The sequence below is a fragment of the Myodes glareolus genome, chromosome 8, assembly GCF_982192425.1.
Source record: "Myodes glareolus chromosome 8, mMyoGla1.1, whole genome shotgun sequence".
In the NCBI taxonomy this organism is placed as follows: Eukaryota; Metazoa; Chordata; class Mammalia; order Rodentia; family Cricetidae; genus Myodes; species Myodes glareolus.
Genome location: NC_142033.1, coordinates 70,864,547 through 70,883,950, shown reverse-complemented (window position 1 = coordinate 70,883,950; position 19,404 = coordinate 70,864,547). Strand labels below are relative to the sequence as shown.

At 50.0% G+C, this 19,404-nt stretch overlaps 1 non-coding gene and 1 pseudogene across 1 annotated transcript; both read left to right on the top strand.

Moving 5' to 3' along the window:
* Window positions 1–987: 987 nt before the first annotated feature.
* Window positions 988–2,970, top strand: LOC148121186 (uncharacterized; annotated as a pseudogene).
* Window positions 2,971–3,535: 565 nt separating this feature from the next.
* Window positions 3,536–3,657, top strand: LOC125387666 (small nucleolar RNA SNORA26). The gene has a single exon (XR_007227948.3). It is a non-coding gene; the product is annotated as a small nucleolar RNA SNORA26 (small nucleolar RNA).
* The last annotated feature ends 15,747 nt before the right edge of the window (window positions 3,658–19,404 follow it).

Sequence of the window (19,404 nt, the reverse complement as noted above, 5' to 3'; positions counted from 1 at the left end):
TTAGGGTTGAGCCAGGAGACGCCATAAAGATGGGGTTGCTCATCAACAGTGTAGCCGAGCAGTGGCCCTGGCCCCACAGGACAGTCTGATTTCTGGCCTGGTTATTATCCTTATGCAGCTCCTTTTTTCTCTGTCCCTTGGGTCCCCAACTCCTCTGAGACAGGACTCTGTCCCTGCTAGACTGCCCTGAGGAGCCCACATCAGTCTATTTGTGGCGGAAAGGTTAGCTGGCTCTTGGGAAATGTCAGGGATAAATCAGAGCTGGCTTGAGACAAGGCTCAGTAACGTGCTGTCATTTTACAAGTCTCCTTCCTTAATCAGTCGGGGACAAACACAAGAGATGAAGGGTTCCCATGGCAACCAGCAACAGGACCCAGGGTTTCTCTCAGTCTGAGCTTGTCCCAAGAGGACAGTGCTGGCCAGAGGCTGGTGACCTTGACATCAAGTGGTAGAAGCCAAGTGTCTCAGAGAGTGACTCCAGATACCTAAGCTTGGGCTGGAGAATGGAAACAGGCTCAGTTAACCAACCCAAGCAATTTGGCATCCTGAGGCAGCAGATGGGGAAACTGAGCACAGAGAGGGAAGAGTTAGAAGGCAACTTCACGGTCCCCAGAGCCTCTGAGATTGTTCTTTGAGGATGATAGTCTTCTAAACCATAAATGTTTATTTTTTCATCAGCCACCTAGCCTCCATCCATCCATCCATCCATTTACCCATCCATCCACCATCCATCCATCCATCCACCATCCATCCATCCACCATCCATCCATCCATCCATTTACCCATCCATCCACCATCCATCCATCCATCCATCCATCCACCATCCATCCATCCATCCACTATCCATCCATCCATCCATCCACTATCCACCCATCCATCCATCCATCCATCCATCCACTATCAATCCATCCATCCATCCATCCACTATCCACCCATCCATCCATCCATCCATCCATTATCCACCCATTTATCCATCCACTATCCATCCATCCATCCATCCATCCATTATCCACCCATTTATCCATCCACTATCCACCCATCCATCCATCCATCCATCCACTATCCACCCATCCACCTATCCATCCATCCACTATCCACCCATCCATCCATCCACCATCCATCCATCCACTATCCATCCATCCATCCATTCATCCATCCACTATCCACCCATCCACCTATCCATCCATCCACTATCCACCCATCCATCCATCCATTCATCCATCCATCCACTATCCACCCATCCATCCATCCATTATCCACCCATTTATCCATCCACTGTCCATCCATCCATCCATCCATCCATCCATCCATCCATCCATTATCCACCCATTTATCCATCCACTATCCACCCATCCATCCATCCATCCACCCATCCATCCATCCACCATCCATCCACCCATCCATCCATCCATCCATCCATCCATCCATCCACCATCCATCCACTATCCAGTCATCCATACACCAATCTGTTCCTCCGTCTACCCACCTATCCATCCATTCATCTTCCACCCACACATCCATCTACCCACCAACCTACCTTCCTACACCAGTGCATATGCCCATCCATCTACTCATCCATTCGTTTCTCCATTCACCCACCCACTAACCTCTTTATACATCCATCCATCCATCCATCCACCCATCCATCCATCCATCCATCCATCCATCCATCCATCCATCCATCCATCCATCCATCCACTACCTCCACCTCCACAACGTCCACCCATCCACCCATCCACTCTCCTGTCTATCTCTCTACACACCCACCATTTGCCTCTCTACTTCCCATCTACCCCCTCCATTCATCTGCCTGAGCACCACACATCCGCAGTATGATCTTAGATGATTCATCCACAGATTCCAACTCAGCCTTAAGATGTGCAGTGTCCAATAAAAGTCATCTTCCCACCGCTGGGCATTCTGGTCATGGAGAACTTTGTTTAATGTGAAGGCCACCTGGACTCCTGGAAGGGCTGGTGGATCCATGTGAAAGGAGCAGGATGCTATTCTGTATGAGGCAGAAGGCACCAGATCCAGTTCTATGACCTGAAGCCCCTATAATGGCACCTAATAGGGCCATGCCAACCCATGTGTAGTGGGTGGGAAAGCTGCCAGCCCCTAGCTGGTGATGCCAGAATTTTGCAACCTCAGAGAACCAACATGAAGCTTCTACCTTTCTTCATTTTATCTTACAATAAAATCAATCTTAAATAATGAAGAGCTTTCGCTTCCACAGCGTTGATAGTTTGGTGTGAAGCCGGGTCCCGTACGATGCTTACAACCCTTTTTATTTCTTTTAGGTGTTGGGAGTTAAACCCACATTGTCACACATGCTGAGCTCTGCCTCTGATCTCTGGCTTCAGGTTTTAACAGTTTGGACCATCTTGCAGCTGCGGATGAGAGCTAGTGTGGTTCTGGCTTGCACATTCTCAAGAACTAATGAGCTTCCACGTCCTCGCTTTTGCTTATTTTCTGTCTGAATTTCTTTTTTTATGAAGCACATGTCCCAGTATTGTGCCCATCAAACTTTTCATGTTCCTTTCCACAGCGAATAGCAAGGAGTAGTGCTTGCTCCTCAGTGCTTCTTGCCGGGGAGCAAAGAGGCACAGGCCAGAGCAGGGGTGGAGTGAGGGGCTCATGGGCTCAGAGCAAAGAGCTTCTGATGAAGGCTGACAGGCTGAAGAATCTAAAAGGGACCAGAAATGACCTTGGGTGAGGTGTGCTGACTTCCGAGTGTGACCACTCTTCCAAGTGAGATTCTCTGGTTTATCCTCTCTCCCGGATTGCCTGATGTACCCATTTTATTACCTGCTGACAATCCCTGGTGCACTTGCACTCCCAGCTGACACTCCTTGGTGCATCTGACCTCTCAGGTGTTATCCCCTGGTGCACCTGCGCTCCCAGCTGACGCTCCCTGGTGTATCTGACCTCTCAGGTGTTATCCCCTGGTGCACCTGCACTCCCAGCTGACACTCCCTGGTGCATCTGACCTCTCAGGTGTTATCCCCTGGTGCACCTGCACTCCCAGCTGACACTCCCTGGTGCATCTGACCTCTCAGGTGTTATTCTCTGGTGCACCTGCACTCCCAGGTAACCTTTTAGGCCAAAGGGACCGGCCATATCAAGTATATCTCTCCCCCTTTCTTACTTTGCCTCTGATGACTGTTTTAGGAGTTGGGCTTTTCCAGGGTCAGTAAGGAACAGTTTCTGAGGTATCATAGCTTATGAACACTGGCTTTGAAGTTTTAGTCAATGTAGAGAAAACTGTTTCAAACATGTCACCTGGGGAGAATCTGCCCACCAGTGCACCCCTCCCTGACAGCTGTAGAGGACAGCACTTTTTTTTTTTTTTTTGAGACAGGGTTTCTCTATACCTTTGGAGCCCATCCTGGAACTAGCTCTTGTAGACCAGGCTGGCCTCAAACTCATAGAGATCCACCTGCCTCTTCCTTCAGAGTGTGGGGATTAAAGGTGTGCACCACCACCACCCGGCCCACAGCACTCTTCTAAAAACAAACAAACATCGCCCTTTCCTGTGCCCTTTTAAGGTTGTCGCGGTACTTTAAGAGGCTAACACAGAAGGGTAAAGGAACTCTCCATAAAACCCATGGAGGAGACTGTACATCTCCTCTTTGGAGCCTGTCTGGAGTCACAGATGAACCGGAAAAAAGAGAGAAAAACAAACAAACAAACAAACAAACAAACCCAAAAAACAACCAACCATATTTTACTTAATTGTTTTGTACTTGTGTATGATGTGTGTGGTGGGGACATGTGATAACATATGTGTGGTGGGGGCATGTGATAACATATGTGTGTGGAGGTTAAAGTACAATTTTGTGGAGATGGGTTGTCTCTCCCTACGCTTTCTTGTTTCCGTGTTTTGAGATAGGGTCTCTCTCACTATGTAGACCAGGCTGGCCTTAGAACTCACAGAGATCATCTCAGCCTTCTGAGTGCTGGGATTAAAGGTGTGTGCCACTCTGCCCAGCTCTCCTTCCACTTTTACATGGGTTCTGGGTGGAATTCAGATCATCAGGTCTGTACTACAAATATCTTTACCCACTGAACCCACCTACGACAGCCTTAAAATTACATTCATTAGCTTGGTTCATTGTGTGTGTGCGTGTGTGTGTGTGTGTGTGTGTGTACATTCCATGACACACAGTTCTTTCCTTCCACCATGGGTTTCAGGAGTTGAACCCAGGTCATCAGGCTTGTGTGACAAGGGCTTTACCTACCCAGACATCTTGTTGGCCCCTGTGCTGGCTCTGACTAGAGCAATAGGTCCATTGTATCCAGTGTAATGGGAGACACAGGTGTGGGGTTAAGCTTCTGCCTTCTTTTGTGTTTTATTCACTGAGTCTGTGAACAACACGTTCCTCTTTTTGGTCTTCTTTTAGATTACTTTCCCACAGCTTCTGTTTGATAATTTTCAAGCGAACAGAAAAATTGGAAGATTAGAACAGCGGTCACTTGCACACCCTTCAAGCAGACACGCAGCTGCTGAAGCTTGGCCACATCTGCACAGAGGCAGATCTATGGATACACATATATGCAAGCCTACGAGTACGCGTACACGCACACATGCCCGTGTCTACTTGTTTACACATACTCCTGATCCACACACATATGCTTTTGTTAATACACACGTGTGTAGACACATCCATATAGACAATGTAAACATTCCTGTGCAAACCCATATTCAGTATGTTTACACAGGTACACATACGTATAGCACATATATAGATTTGCACACCCATGTATAGATACGTGTATAGATCTATAACCCACACGCACATGGATGCATGTGTCCCTACACGTGCATTGTTGTTGTCTTAGTGTATTCCATACACCCCTCCCTACCCCAGCAGCATGGAAGCATTCTGAGTGTTGGATGTCTTTGCCAGCACTTGATATTATCCTAGTTTGGGGGTTCTGCCAGCCTGTGGGCGTAAAGAGGCGTCTTGTTGTGGCTTTAATTTGCATTTCCCCAGTTTTGCATGTGGCTGAGCATCTGGGCTCCCTCCCTCGCCAGGAGTCCATCTGCTCGCGTGCCGCCAGTGCTTGCTGTTGGATGCTGCTGGTGGCGTGCCTGCTTACAGCTGCCCTTTCACCTCTTCATTTTCAGTATTAGCATTCCTGACTCTTAGGAAGTGATTTCAGAGTAGTCATTTGTAAAGTGTGTGTGTGTGTGTGTATGTGTGTGTGTGTGTGTGTGTAGCACGTAACATAGTCTCCTGCTTTGAGCCTGCCAGTGAGGGTTGGCACCTCCGACAGAATCGCAGGACCTCATGTCATCATTTAGTGACTCTGTCAACGTCTGCCACAGACTAATAAGTGGATTGATACTGGTTTTAGGTGAAGTATGCTCAGAGCTTCCAAAGTGCCCCAGAACCAAAGCTTGTACCCTTGGGCTCCACTTTCTTGGGAGTTGGGTTTGTCTTAGGTCCTTGTGTTTCCTGCCCGCTCTGAAATGACTGGGCTGGCTCAGAGTGCACGGTGTCCTTGAGTCTCCGGTCGGGGGACAGAATGTCCCAGTTGGGGTGGAGTCAGCCTCTCTCAAACCACACAGATCCTTTAGTGGAAATCAGAGCAGATGGAAGAGGAGTGGATGCTAGGTTCCATCAATAAGTGCCCATCACGGGCTCACAGCCTGCTAGGCTCTGTGGTGGCCTGGCTGGCTGCTCAGCAGTTCTCTTGCTTGCTTTTGGGCATATGCCTATGCGCCAGATGGCTGCGCCTCCTGGAAATATGATCTGTGGGAAATTAGAGGATTTTTCTTAATTATGAAAATTGTCACGCTGGTAGAACACTATGGAAGAACAATACAGCAGCGCTGACCTTCCCCTCACCCCAGGTTCAGTTAGTGAGAGGGAGCGCCCTTCCCTTCCCCAGGGACTTGTGGAGCATGTCATCATAAGTATCAAGCACTGTGGCACTTGGTGCCCTAACCCGTCAGCTCACCTCTGTCAAAAGCACGATCATGTCCCATGGAAGCCAGAGCCTTTCCACCCTGAGGCAGGTTAACAGTTTTCCAATCTCATACTATCCCTCCAGATTACAAGTGTCTGACAAGTCCCCAAGTCCTTCAAGTCCTCGTGTGACCAAGGCTCAACAAGAGACACACACTGGCCACTGGTGTGTCTCTTTAGTGTCTTTCGGGTGAGAATAGCCCCATTCTTTCCAGGTGGAAAGCTTCGGATGACAATTCGCTCCTTTCCTCCAGGGGTGCTTAGCTAAGATGTCTTTATTAGCATCCATTAATTGTTCACAACAATGGTTTTCATTATGACATTTTCATACATGTTTACAATGTATTTGATGGCTCTCCTGCCCTCCACACATTCGTTTTTCCTTCTTCCTAAGTAGACTGCCTTTTACTTTCATGCGTCTCCCCCATGAGTTAAATTAGAGTTTCTTTCAGGAGCATGGACACCTTGCCAGTAGCTACACCATCATAGAACATGTCTGTCTCCTTCTGCCATTAATTGTTAACTGCCTATAGACCCTTGTGGAGGGGCTGGGTAAAAGGTCTAATTCATGAGGGTCTCCTGCAGACAGTCAAAGGGTATCATGCCTCTCCCTGGGCAGCACTAGGGCTTCCTTCCTGCTGTCCTTTTGCTGTTGCTAGCATAAAGTCTGACCTCTGCTGTAAACACATAGTCAGGACACCACAAAGCAATTAAAATAAAACATGGGTCTGTTTCACTGCCGTGATTCCATCTCTAGGGCCTTCAGTTCCTAGCATTTCCACTCAGCATTCCCCCTGTCTGGATGGTGGAGGCATTTCCCCTCGAGAGGATCTTCCGGTAATGATCACCCCCAGTTTTTGCTGGAGAAAGCTGGTTTCTCTTTCATGTTTGCCTGCACAGTTGGTGTAAAGCCCTGATTTTGTTTCTGTGTAGATAACATGGCCTTTCTGGTGTCTGCCTTGAAGGTTTTCTGTCTCTGGTTTTCGGCGACATGAAAATATGTGCAGGCATGCCACTGTTTTCTTGGTGTCTTATCTTTGTTGGGGTTCCCTCGGTTTCTTGGCTCTGTGATCTGGTGTCTGTCACCAACTTGGCAAATGTTAGTCATGAGTCCTTATATTTCTTCCTATCCCTTCTCTATTTCTTCTTCTTCTGAGACACCAGTGACACGTGTGTCAGCCAAATGATCTGAGTTCAATCCCCTGGGTTCACATGGCGGAAGGAGTTGTCCCCTGACCTCCATATGCCCCCCTCCCAAAAGTTGTCCCTTGACCTCCGCATGTGCACTGGGCTACTTGCAGGAGGCTACAGTACTTAAGAAAAGCCTCCCGCCAGCAATCACTAACTGCTTGTACGTTTTCTGGGCGGAGCAAGGCCTCACACACAGCCTTGTGTGCTAAGCCCTCCATTTCCACGAGGGCATGTGGATAGGTCCAGTCTAGGATAGCCATGCTCAGAGGTCAGTCCCACAACACACTTGGCTTTATTTTCTGAATTTCTAAGATAGGGTCGCTTGCACTTCCCTGTCTCTTTTCCAGTGTTGTGGGACCCGCCCTTGGCTTTGTGGCTTGGTGCACTCTCGACGGGCCCTCTGCTGCTGCTGTGCCCCAGCCATGCTGTCTGCTGTTTGCAGCCCACCCAGTGGTATTTCCATTCTAGACACTGAACTTTGCAGGTTAGAATTCCTGTTTTGTTCTTTGGGGCATTGCGCTTCTCTGCTGACAGCCTCCATCTGCTCTCTCATTGTGACCATCTGGTTTTCGGAATTCTTTGAAAAACCGCTCTGCGTTGAGCCTATCTGGAGAAGTTGCTTCTCACATCTCTGGGCGTCCTTCTTGGGCAGCTCGCCTTTTAGGCATGCTCACGGTTTCTGGGTCTTCACAGTTGGTCTTTCCTCTGGCTGGACTGCTGGATGCTAGCTGTAGTCTGGGGTTGGCTGCAGTGAGTCCCTCTGGTTCCTATTTGCCCTCGGGTCAATGTCGCCCTTTGGATCCTTGTTAACAACTTCTGAGGGGGAGGAACTGGTATGTTTCTTGCTCTGTGGCCAGTGGCCTCTTCCTCATGCCTGGCCTTCCTGATGAGTACCTGGGGCTAACCTGCCAGGGTACAAGTGTCTCTCAGCACTGTGCAGCCTCCAAACTGCCCCCTGCTCTCAGAACACGCTGAGATTCATTCCATATTCACTTGATCAGGCAGCTTTGTGTAAAGGACTTTGGGGGCCCTTGTGCACATATTAGAATCCCCGACCAATTCAGCGCCTTCCTCTTGGGGCTTCTGCACATGGGTTCCCGCTGCATTAGTCTCCCCCATTTTAGTCACTGGTACCACCATGCCTTCCTGGGGCCAGCTCTGTTTCTAATGTGTTAGAAATGTTCTGGGCAGAAAATGGTAGCATATGAGCATAGTCTCTACTACCTGTAATGTACTGTCAGGTTTTCTGGCTGTGTGGGAGGTGCCACCAGTGCCTGCCATAGCAGGAACTGTATGTCAGGTGTGCTCTCCTTCTCAGATGGTGGCATTCTGCACACCTCAGTCTGTGCCTTATGCTTTTCCCTGAACAACGTCCCAGAGAACACAGTGTAAGGACACACGGAGAGCCGATGTCCCCTCTGCTCTATGAGCCTCACTGTGTGACTGGATCTTGGTCACCTGCTGAAGGACAGTGGAGGCATATCCATTGTGCTGCCACCACAAACACGGCTGTGGCTGTCCTTGGTGTGTGCTCTTCCTACTGAAGCCAGGCATCTTCAGGGGAGATTGGAGACGGGTGGCATCAGGAGGCCTCTGTGTTTGTAGTGTTCCCAGGTGAGCGCCACCCTAGAAATCAGGCTCACCCTATTGGCTATGAGGGCCATGGGTGTGTGTACCTGGCCACAGCTCTTTCTCTGACCTGGCTGTTTCTGTCTTTTGTCTCCCACCTCCATCAGGGTCTTTTTGTTTTGTTGCTATGTATGTATCCCAGCTGGCCTCCGACTCCAGCCTCTGCCTCCCAAAGGCATGGTCCCTCATGCTTGGCACATGGGTGGTACTGTTCCCACTTTGGACTGGCCCCACGGCCCTGTCCTGGTCCTGGTCCTGGCTGATCCACCCATGCCACTTAACCTTCAGGGCTCAGCTCAGGAGATGCCCCCTTTGCCCTCTTGTGTCTTCTGTTTCCACTGCTTGCTCTCTTCTTCCCCTTCTCCTTTGCCCTCTGCCCTGCCGTTTTGAGGGCAGAGGCAGGCCTGTTCCCGTTGGCTCTGTGCTGTGGCAGCCACGAGACGGCTGGAACACTTAGTTTTGCTCATAGGTCTCTGTCCATAAACTTCTCCTGGGCCCCTTTGATCTCCTACCTTCTTTTGCACCTAAGAAGCTATTCTCTGAGAAGCCAGTGGAGTAGTGGGTGCTGTGGGTGGGAGTGAGGTGGGCTGGGGGAGGGGGTGGGTTGAAAGAGCCCAGGGTGTCTGATGAAGAAGGCTGTTCAGACACTCAGGCCAAGAAAAGAAGCAGGCCGGAGCTTCTTTATTTTTACACCAATCTTAAAAAGAAAGCAACAGCATCCATATGTTAAAAATAAACTATTTCCACTTTAAAAGGGCAGAAAACAGCCCAAACAAACATAGCTAATGAAAGGGTTTTGGCTGAAGTCTGGGCTTGGAAACTTACAGCCACCCAAAGATGGGAGCTCTTCAGATCAGGACAAATCCAGCAGGGCCACCAGCAGGGTGCCAGCCTGTTGTGCACAGCGGGTGGCCAGGAGGAAGAGGCATGCATGGTACACAGTGTATTCAACGAGTGAGTAGCTCCCCTTGGAATGGCCTTTGCTGGGGTGGGGGCGAGACACAACTGCCCAAGTAAGTCCATGTGGACAAGTAGTCAGGGAAGACTTCCGGGGAGAGGAGGCTCTCTGTGCTGAAGTCTGAGGGAGGGTTCTGTGGAGGAGCCAGAATGTGTGTGTGGATTTATGCATAAGGTCAAGTGATATTTCCAAGGTTGAGACTTCTGGGTCAAATCCTGCTGAGTCCTCTAGACGTTGCACCTTCAATTCTCTGCTGATCTGTACAAAGTTACAGCAGCAAGAGGGACCCAGGGGCAAAGCCCTCAGCTGGCAGCAAATCAGTGATGAAGGCTGGCTGAATGGGTGGAGCATGGTCAGTTCCCTGCCCAGAGCCTAGTGGGTCACTCAGTGCCGGTTCTGAACCTGTGAACAGAATCTGTTATTGCATGTGAACTGACTCTCTCGCTCACTTGCTCACTCCCTCCCTCACTCACTCATTCACTCATTCACTCATTCATTCATTCACCCATTCACTCATTCATTCACTCACTCACGTACTTGTTCATCTTTCATTCACCCAGACCATCCTGACCAAGTCCATTTCCTAGGGTCAGCAGGAGACACTGGGACCCATCATTCTTTTCCCCTGCTTACCTGGTGACATCAGACAAGGACAACTGGATGGAAAGTCCAGGTGTAGCTAAACTCAGAGAAGGGCTCTCCTCTAGGCAGAGGTCACTCTCCTGGGTGTCTAAGGGACACTGGAGATTCTGAGGATACCTGCTTCAAATGCATCCTTCTATGTGTGCCTAGTCTGGCTCCACACCCATGGTGATGGCATTCGGCCCGCCTGCCTGTACCACTAAAGCCCTGACTAGTCAGACAGGTGGGTCCAGCGGAACCTGGCAGACACTCGGTAGATGCCTGAAGGCAGGGTCTGTCTAGGCCAGATTTCAGGCAGGGACTGGGTCAGTCTCACAGCCAAGACAATTGGAAGTGGGAAGGGGCCAGATGACCTGGCCTCTGCCCAACAGAAAAGCAAAGGTGGCCAAGCGGGCCACAGCTAAGTTTGTCTCACCAAGAGGGTTCTAGGCCAGGAGCTGAAGCCGGGGGCAGCCCACCCTGTGGAGGACCGCTCAAGGCGGCAGCGGGAGTGCTTGACAAGGTGTGTCTGGTGCGGTGACTGAACGCTTTGGCTGCCTGAGGATCACTTCCTACTTCCAGCCTCAGATTCACGGCTAGGTTTGCAGGATTCATACACTGAGACTGTAGCTCAGAGTGGCCTATAGTCTCCTACAACATGGCCTCCAAACCCCTCACGGTCCAGCACAAGGGACTATGTGGGGACAAGGGAAATGTGACCACCCACCAAGCGCAATGAAGAATGGGGGGCCAGGAGCCAACTAGTCCAGTATGGCAGACTGGTAGGGTAGCTGAATTTGCCAGGATCCATGGGCCTTCTGGGAGAGCGATGGAGGCATCAGGCCTCTACCAGTCTTCTTCTCTTTACCCACGAAGATCCCGGTCTTCCCAGCCTCTCTGAAACTCTCAGGCCTGGGCCCTATCCCGCACAGCCTGGCCTTAGGTCTTAGGTCCTAGCAGACCCCTCTTGTCTTATCCCCCAGAAGGTTCCCAGGGGTCTTGAACTGGCATCTCACTGAATGGCCGAAGTCACCCTGCTGGTAGTGTGATCCTGGCTGACAATGCTCGACCACACTGCACAGTTCACGATGCTCTTTGGGGGCTTCCGGGTTAGGGAAGGCGGGGTCCACCTGTCCTTCATCCCTGTCCACCTTCAGGGGCCAGCCTCAGTGTTCCTGGGGATGGCAGGAGCTCAGCTCCAGACCAGCCAGGGTATAGATACAAAGCTAACTGTCCCCATTTCCGCCTCTCGAGTCCAGATCCCCTCCTGGAGTGTGTGCTTCTGAGAGACACAGGTGCCCATGGCATGCATAACAGGAGGTCATGTGACATCAGTCCTGTGCTCAGGGGCCCAGGGGTGACGGAAGCTGCAGCTGCTTCAGAGACGCTGCACCCCACCCACAGAACCGTCAGAGATGCTTTCACAGCACATCTAGACCTGTGTTCTCCATGCTCCCACGTCTTTCGTGTCCCCAGGGTTCAGCCTTGTGAGGGACAGCGAAGGGAGCCAGGGTCACAAGGAGCAATCAAGTAGGGGATCGGGTGAGTGAGTGAGGGAGCCAATAAATGAGAGAATGAGTGAGTGAGGGAGTCGGTCAGCCAAAATGTCTGCTGAATGCTCTTAGGCACTCAGCAAGCCTCCCAGCTGTCCATCATCTCCTAAGCATGGCCCCTGTAGACTCGGCCTCACTCACCTTTGACTTTCTGGCTCTTCGGTGATTTCCTTCCAAAAGTTCTGCCTCAGTCCTTTGTTCTTACTGCCTGAGACACTCATCCCCATCCTTTGACTCACTGGCTGTTTCTCCTCTTAGGTCTGTTTCCTTCTGTCTTCCGGATAAGGTCCCCTCCGACTGCAATCTTTTTTTATATATATACTTTTTTATTGATATTTACTGAGCTCTACATTTTTCTCTGCTCCCCTCCCTGCCTCTCCCCTCCACCCTTCAATCATCCCCCAAGGTCCCATGCTCCCAGTTTACTCAGGAGATCTTGTCTTTTTATACTTTCTACTTCCCATGTAGATTATATCTATGTAAGTCTCTCTTAGTGTCCACATTGTTGTCTAAGTTCTCTGGGATTGTGGTTTGCAGGCTGGTTTTCTTTGCTTTATGTTTAAAAACCACCTAAGAGTGAGTACATGTGATAATTGTCTTTCTGTGTCTGGATTACGTCACTCAACATAATGTTTTCTAGCTCCATCCATTTTCCTGCAAAATTCAAGCTGTCATTATTTTTTTCTGCTGTGTAGTACTCCATTGTGTAAATGTACCACATTTTCCTTACCCATTTTTTTGGTCGAGGGGCATTTAGGTTGTTTCCAGGTTCTGGCTCCGACTGCAATCTTGACCCACTCCAGTTGACTTCCACGCCGTCTCCAACTCCCAACTCACAGACTTTCCCCCCTTTTCTCTCCATCCTCTGTGTCCTTGGCCACTGCCAGCCTGAACTCTTCCTTACTTGTGACCTTGCTCCCAGGATGCCTTGTTGTTGGAGCTTGGTCCTTGGCTCCCTCAGTACTTCCTGGATATGCTGAGCTCTTAAAGTATGTGGAGAAGGGGAAAAGAACGACAGCTGCTTTAGCCAGATGAATTTGACCAGGGAGACCCACAGAACAGAAGAGTCAAGTTCTTCAGAGCCTGGGAAGGGAGGGCAGAGTCAGCCTGGGCTTAGGAGGGAAGCTTAGGTCTCCAGGCCTGGAGAGCCGTGGAGAGCTATGGAAAGGTATATAAGGTCACCCCAGTGGAAGAGGTGGCTACTGAAGGTGGGGTGAGTAGGGAGGACAGGATGAAGTTCACCTAGGTAGGCTAAGGCAGCAGAGACGGCAGCCAAGTGATTGAAGATGGTGAGATGCTAGCCCCAAAGAACAGACTGGGCGTGGAGAAGAGAGAGAGCCCTCCTCCATTTGCACCTCATCCACCTTATCCCTGCTGAGAGTGGGCATGTTCCTTATCTGTGTGACCAAGGGACAGAGAGCCCGGGGCCCCTGCTCGCATGTGGATAGGCTGGCTGGAGTCAAGGCTCTCTTTCTGGGTGAGGCTATGCCACTGTTTCTACAGCTCTGTGTCTAACAGAGCAGGCAGGATCCAGGAGGAGGGAAGACTTGGCTTTTGGAATGGGTGAACAAGCGGTGGCACCATGTCGAGACCCTGTTCTCTGCATGTACTTCATGGGAAGTGACGCCGTCTGATAAGAGGTGGGGCAGCAGCTGTCTGTTGTGGGGGTGATGTCTAGGAGACAGTGAGGGAGATGGCCGGGGTGCATGCACAGTCCTTGGAGAGTCCCTGGTCCTTCTGCAGAGCTGCGCCCTCCCCTTGAAGACTCGCCCACACTTCTGAGCCTACTACATGGGACAGGCTGGAAAGAACTATCTAGATTGGTTTTGACTGCACAGTTAGGACAGGGCCGAGGCTACAAGAGGAGCTCTTGGGCAGGAAGCCAATGGAGAATGGGGTGACAGAGGCTTGTCAGACAAGGAACCAAGCCTAGGCCAAAGCACCCTGGAGGCAGGTGGGACCTGCTCTGACCATCAACTCTGCCTTCTGGGTGGAGAGATTAGAGATCCGCGGAGAGTGCAGGGGGTGATTGATTCGTGGAGATCAGCAAACATAAGGCACAGGGCTCCCCAGCTCTTGCTCTGAGAGCCAATTGTCAAACATTTACCAGCCCTGAGCACCAGTAGAAACTGGCGACAAACACAGCAGATATTCCAGCTATGGAGTGTGAAGATAGCAACACAAATAGACACAGACAGACAGACAGATAGACAGATGGATTCATGCAGACACCGAGAGTCACCAAGATGCACAAACTGCCAAAGAGACATCCAGACACAGGTACACACACACACACACACACACACACACACACACACACACCCACCCCTACAGATACAGGCACACACATGGGCAAGGCACACAGACATGCACATGAAGACACACCAGCCCAGCTTAAACATTCACACATTCTCACCTGCATTGTAACACAGAAATCCATGAGCAGGTGAAAGTCAGCTATTCATCCTGACTCCTTTAGCCCCCAGCTGTCCCTTGGGGTGTTTCTGACAGCTGAGCATCCCCACCATAGCTACTTGGACTGGCCCCTGCTCCCTGACCACATTGAGATACCACGGGCAGATGGGATGCAGCTTCAGTTTGGGTCTCTGATGGACTCACTGCCAAGTATTTCCTCATACATCAGTCACTTATTTATGTATGATCCATCATCCTCCCACCCAGCCTCCTGCCCTCCTTTCCGTCCTGGCCACTCATCCACTACCCGAGCATCACCCTGTCTATCTGCTCCTATCCACTCCCCCTCTACCTCCCTTCATCGTACATCTGTCTGTCCATTCTCCACCATCTATGTGAGTATTTCTTTCTCCCTCTCATGGATCCCTATCTAGCCAGCAGTCACTATTCTATGAATTCTCCTACCAGGAATGACCCTGTGTGGGTGTGGAAGGAGTCCACAATGACCTTGCTGAGCTGTATTGGTTCTGAGATGAGTGTGGTGGGCCCCCTCTTGATGACCTCTCCAAATCAGAGCTGAGTGTAAAGCTGCCCGGCAAAGCACTCTTTGCCGTTACTGCACCAAGGGCTGGACAGGTCAGAGGAGGGACATGGCCAACGTCAGAAGCCCTGCAGGGTGTGAGAATGGGAGCATTGAATCTTCTTTTGTGTTGAGGGCATATCCCACAGGAATGGTTCAGGCACCAGATCCAGGGGCTGAAGAGACAGGCAGTCCAGAATGTAGATGGGAGAGCTGGAGGCTGAGACAGAGAGGGGTCCTCAGAGAGCGCTAGGGTGTGCCTGTTAGTTTTGTCAACTTGACACAAACTAGAGTCACCTGGAAAGAGGGGGCCTCTGCTGAGGAAAAGCCTCCTTTAGATTGGCCTGTGGGCATGTCTGTAGGGGGTGTTTTCTTGATTAATGATTGGTGTGGGAAGGCCTGACCCACTAAGGATAATGTCATCTCTGGGTAGATGGTCCTGGTTTGTATAAAAGAAAGCAAGCTGCCGAGAGGAAGCCAGTAAGCAACATTCCTCCCTGGCCTTTGTTTCCGTTCCTGCCTCCAGGTTCCTGTTCAAGTGCCTGCCCTGGCTTCCTTCAGTGATGGATTGTAACAGGGAAATGTAAGACAAACAAACCCTTTCCTCCTCCAGCTTGGCTTTGGCCAGTGCTTTGTCTCAGCAGTAGAAAGCGACCTAAGACAGAGGCCTGGCAAAGAAATCTGGTCACAAACGGACCTTGTAACTCTATAGGAACATCGCATCTATGTGAACTGGGGAGAAAGGGGACCCTCTTTGGTGAAAGGGGTGCTCTGAGAACACTGGGCTTCCTAGTGTCATATTTTGCATGTGGGGAACCCTAGGGTCCCATAGACCTCTCAAGACTTGGGATTATCTTGCCATAAATAGACATTAAAACTATTTTAGTTATTCTAAAGGTGTGTGTGTGTATGCATGCATGCATGTTTGAGTTATTCTAAAGGTGTGTGTGTGTGTGTGTGTACATGCATACAGTGGTTCTGAAGATTGGGAACATGTATGGGAGGCAGTTCCTCGGGTGTATAGAGGTGACCGGGACAGAGGGGTCAGTGCTGCTGCCCCTGACTCTGGACTCTGCTTTCCTGTAAGACTGAAGCGCTGTGGAGATCCTGCTGTTATCATCAGAGCATACATTAGCATACACGCTGTAGTTCCCTAGTGACAGGGACCTGTGTGTGCTATCCCCTGCCCACCTAGGATCCGGCAGCCAGGCTGCTGACTTTCAGGTTGCTGTGGAAACCCACTGCTGGTTTTCTGAGTATTCCTCTGAGGAGGCAGTCAGGGCTGAGGTTCCTTTGAGACTTGGCAGGCCCTGGGATGGTGTCCTGGGCAGGCATCACTACCACTACCACTGCCCCTCCCCTGCACCTAGACCAGGCTCCACTGCAGATACAGATACCCCAGGACACCAGAGAGCAGGGCCGCTCACATCGCATGTTGTTTTGGCCTGTGCTCTCTCTCTAGATTCTTGGCCTTGCTTGTACCGCTTGGCCTCCAGCCATTCTCTAATACAGAGGCCCCTGACTTCTAAGCCGCTCTTCGTATGTCCTTCGCGCAGCCCATCACCCTGATCCAGGCTTCCCATTTGCTCCCCCTGGGGATAATGACTGCGGTTGCTCCCGGTGCCCAACTTTCTGCTCTGCCATCCTTTTCCCATGACACCTGCTAGTGGATTCTTGCTGCCTCTAGGATGGAGTCCAGCTTTATCCAGGCTGGTGTGGCAGGTGGCATATAGACAGAGATTATCTTTCTTGCATCCAGGTCTTTTGCCAGAGAACTCTTCAAAGTCCTGAGGGAAGAGGACACACTCTGGGCCCAGAACTCATTCAATCATGAAGAACACGGGTCAAGGAGCCAATAGGTGTCTCACAGAGAGATAACTCAGAGGAATTGACCTGGCCTCACTCACTGGTATCAGTGGTTCTCCAGGCCACGCCCAGTCCTTGGCTGGTGCTGTGTGACTTGCTGCAGCCACTGGTCATTCAGCAGGACGGACTGGTTAAAGGCCTCGGGCCTCAGTCTCCACCAGGCTTTGGCTCCCTTGGCAGCCTGCACTTTCCCAAGAGTGAAGCCTCAATTTGGGCCTTTCCCGCCTCAGGGGCTTTTCTTCGGTCCTGACTCCAGTAGCAGGCTTTCTTTTTGAGCCGACAACCTTGATTGTCCCAAATCAAGACACAGACACTTAATATTAGTTACGAATGCTTGGCCTTATCTAATGCTTGTCCCTCTAGCTCCTATAATTTAGTTTAACCTGCTTCTCTTCATCTATGTTTTGCTTCGGAGGGGGATTTTCACCTTTCGCTCATTCTGTATGTCCTGCTTTTCCTGCTTCTTCCTTGTCTGTCTTCTGTCTGATGGCTGCCTGGCTGCCAGACCCAGGAGTCTCTCTCTCTCTCTCTCTCTCTTTCTCTCTCTCTCTCTCTCTCCCCCTTGTTCTCTTTTCCTTGAGTTGAGATTCCTCCTCCTGCCTATTCTCTCTGCCCACCAGCCCACCTATCCCTCTGCTGCCTAGCTATTGGCTGTTCAGCTTTTTTTCATGTGTATGTCTGTGTCTGAGTGCCGGTATGAGGTCATGAGCGCAGGTGCTCATGGAGGCCAGAAGAGGGCAGTGGATCCCTGGGAGTTGGAGTGAAAGACAGCTGTCAACTGCCTGATGTGAATGCTGGGAACCGAACTCTGGCCCTTTGCAAGAGCAGCAAGCAAGCTCTCAAGCACCGAGCCCTCTCTCCATTTCCTTAAAAAACACTTAGATTGGTGCCTTCTAAGCTTGTGCAGCATCCCTGGCAAGGTGATTTTTCTCTCTGCCCTTGACTGTGGTACGTGGTCGTAGAGGAAAGGTTTGTTCGATCTCATTGTTTCTTTTCATGTCATTCAGATCCCTGAGGACTGCGAGGTCCATGAAGCTGATCTGTGTCAGAATCTCTTGCCAGGCTCCCTTTAAGACAGAAGTTCCCTGAGTTCTCAAGGTGAATGCCAAGTGTATCCTTTTAAAAAGTGCATTAACTGCTGAAGCTGCGGATGGGGCCTAATTACAGTCTTGGCTCTATTTCTCATGCTTCCCTGAGGGACAACCTTATGTTTATTTTATTATAAATATATCATTTTATATCTGCCGTGCTCTGAAACCCCTGCTTTTCTAGGTGGGTGAATCTTTTAGGGTTTTGTTTTCATGTTTATTATTTGTAGCTTTGTTGTGTTAGGAAAACAGGAGCTGTGTAAAATTTCATTTTAAATATTTATCATGATTTCCTTCGCATCTGAACGGTTGTGTGTGGCGATGCCGCAGCACCCGGGCCTCTTCTCTGCAGCATGGGCACTGTGGTGCATCTCACCTCCTACCTCAAGCCTGGCTTATTTGTCTCAGCCTGTGACTGACTAAGAGTAGAATTGAGAATAGAAAGGGGATAGAGAGGGGCGCTGTGTTTGTAATAATTATTACATACTCTCCCTCTTTCTCTTTCTTTTCCCTATGCTATGTGTGTTTCTGTAAGTTAACTAGCTCACAATTGTTGGTTACCACCTTTATTCGGAAAATGGAGAAGGACCCTCAATTTCGTGACATAAATTCCTTGACCAGTCTTCTTGGTTTTTACCGTCTTTTCATTTGAAACTCTTTGTTTTCTTTTGTTTTCTGGTGTCTCTCACAGGTGGGAGGTCGTGGATTGAGTCTGGATTGAAATTGTCCAGGTGGTGTGCTGTTCCTCTCTGTCCCTCCCTCCTTCCCTCCCTCCCTTCCTTCCTTTCTCCCCCCACTCTTTCTCCTTCCCTCCCACTCCCTTTCTCCTTCCCCGCTTCTCCATCTTGTAGACTTATAGCTTCTGTCATTCTCCTTTCTATCCATGATTCTACTCTTAATTTTAAAATAATCTAAAGTCTTTATTTAGTTAACAATCAAAATCCAAGCAGCTATTTTGGGTTCCATTTTGCAGGAAGCAGGAGTCAGCCCCTTTCTAGGAGCGCTGATTTCCCCAGATCTACAAACCCTCTCGCCTCAGATTTAAACCCACTGCTCTTGTGTAATGAATTCCAGTTTGCTGGCATTGCTGTCATTTTATTTAATGGTGTCAGCTGCAAGCCTTCTCCCAGTGGCTGCTGCATTAGTCTCTGTTTCTAGCTCCAGGATCCCCAATGGCACTGTTTGAGAGACTGCCGCGTGGTTCCTTTAAGTGGGTGCCGTGGCCAAGCAACTCCTATGGAATGGGCATCATTCTGGATCCTTTATAGATGTTGGGAGGCTTTAGGCCTGCTATACCAGGGTCAGTTATCCCACAGTCTCCAGGCACCTTTCAGTGGAGGACATATGAATTAGGCTTAATTTTGCTGATTTTAAAAAAACCTATTTATCTTTGCGTTTGATTTTTCATAGGCCTTTTTCATGAAATGCGAGTGCTGTCCCACACTGCTCTCTACATTATTCTTCCCAGAATCTACGTTTCAAGAGTTGGAAAGTTTTCTTTTATTATGTCTGTGGTCACTCTTTTTGT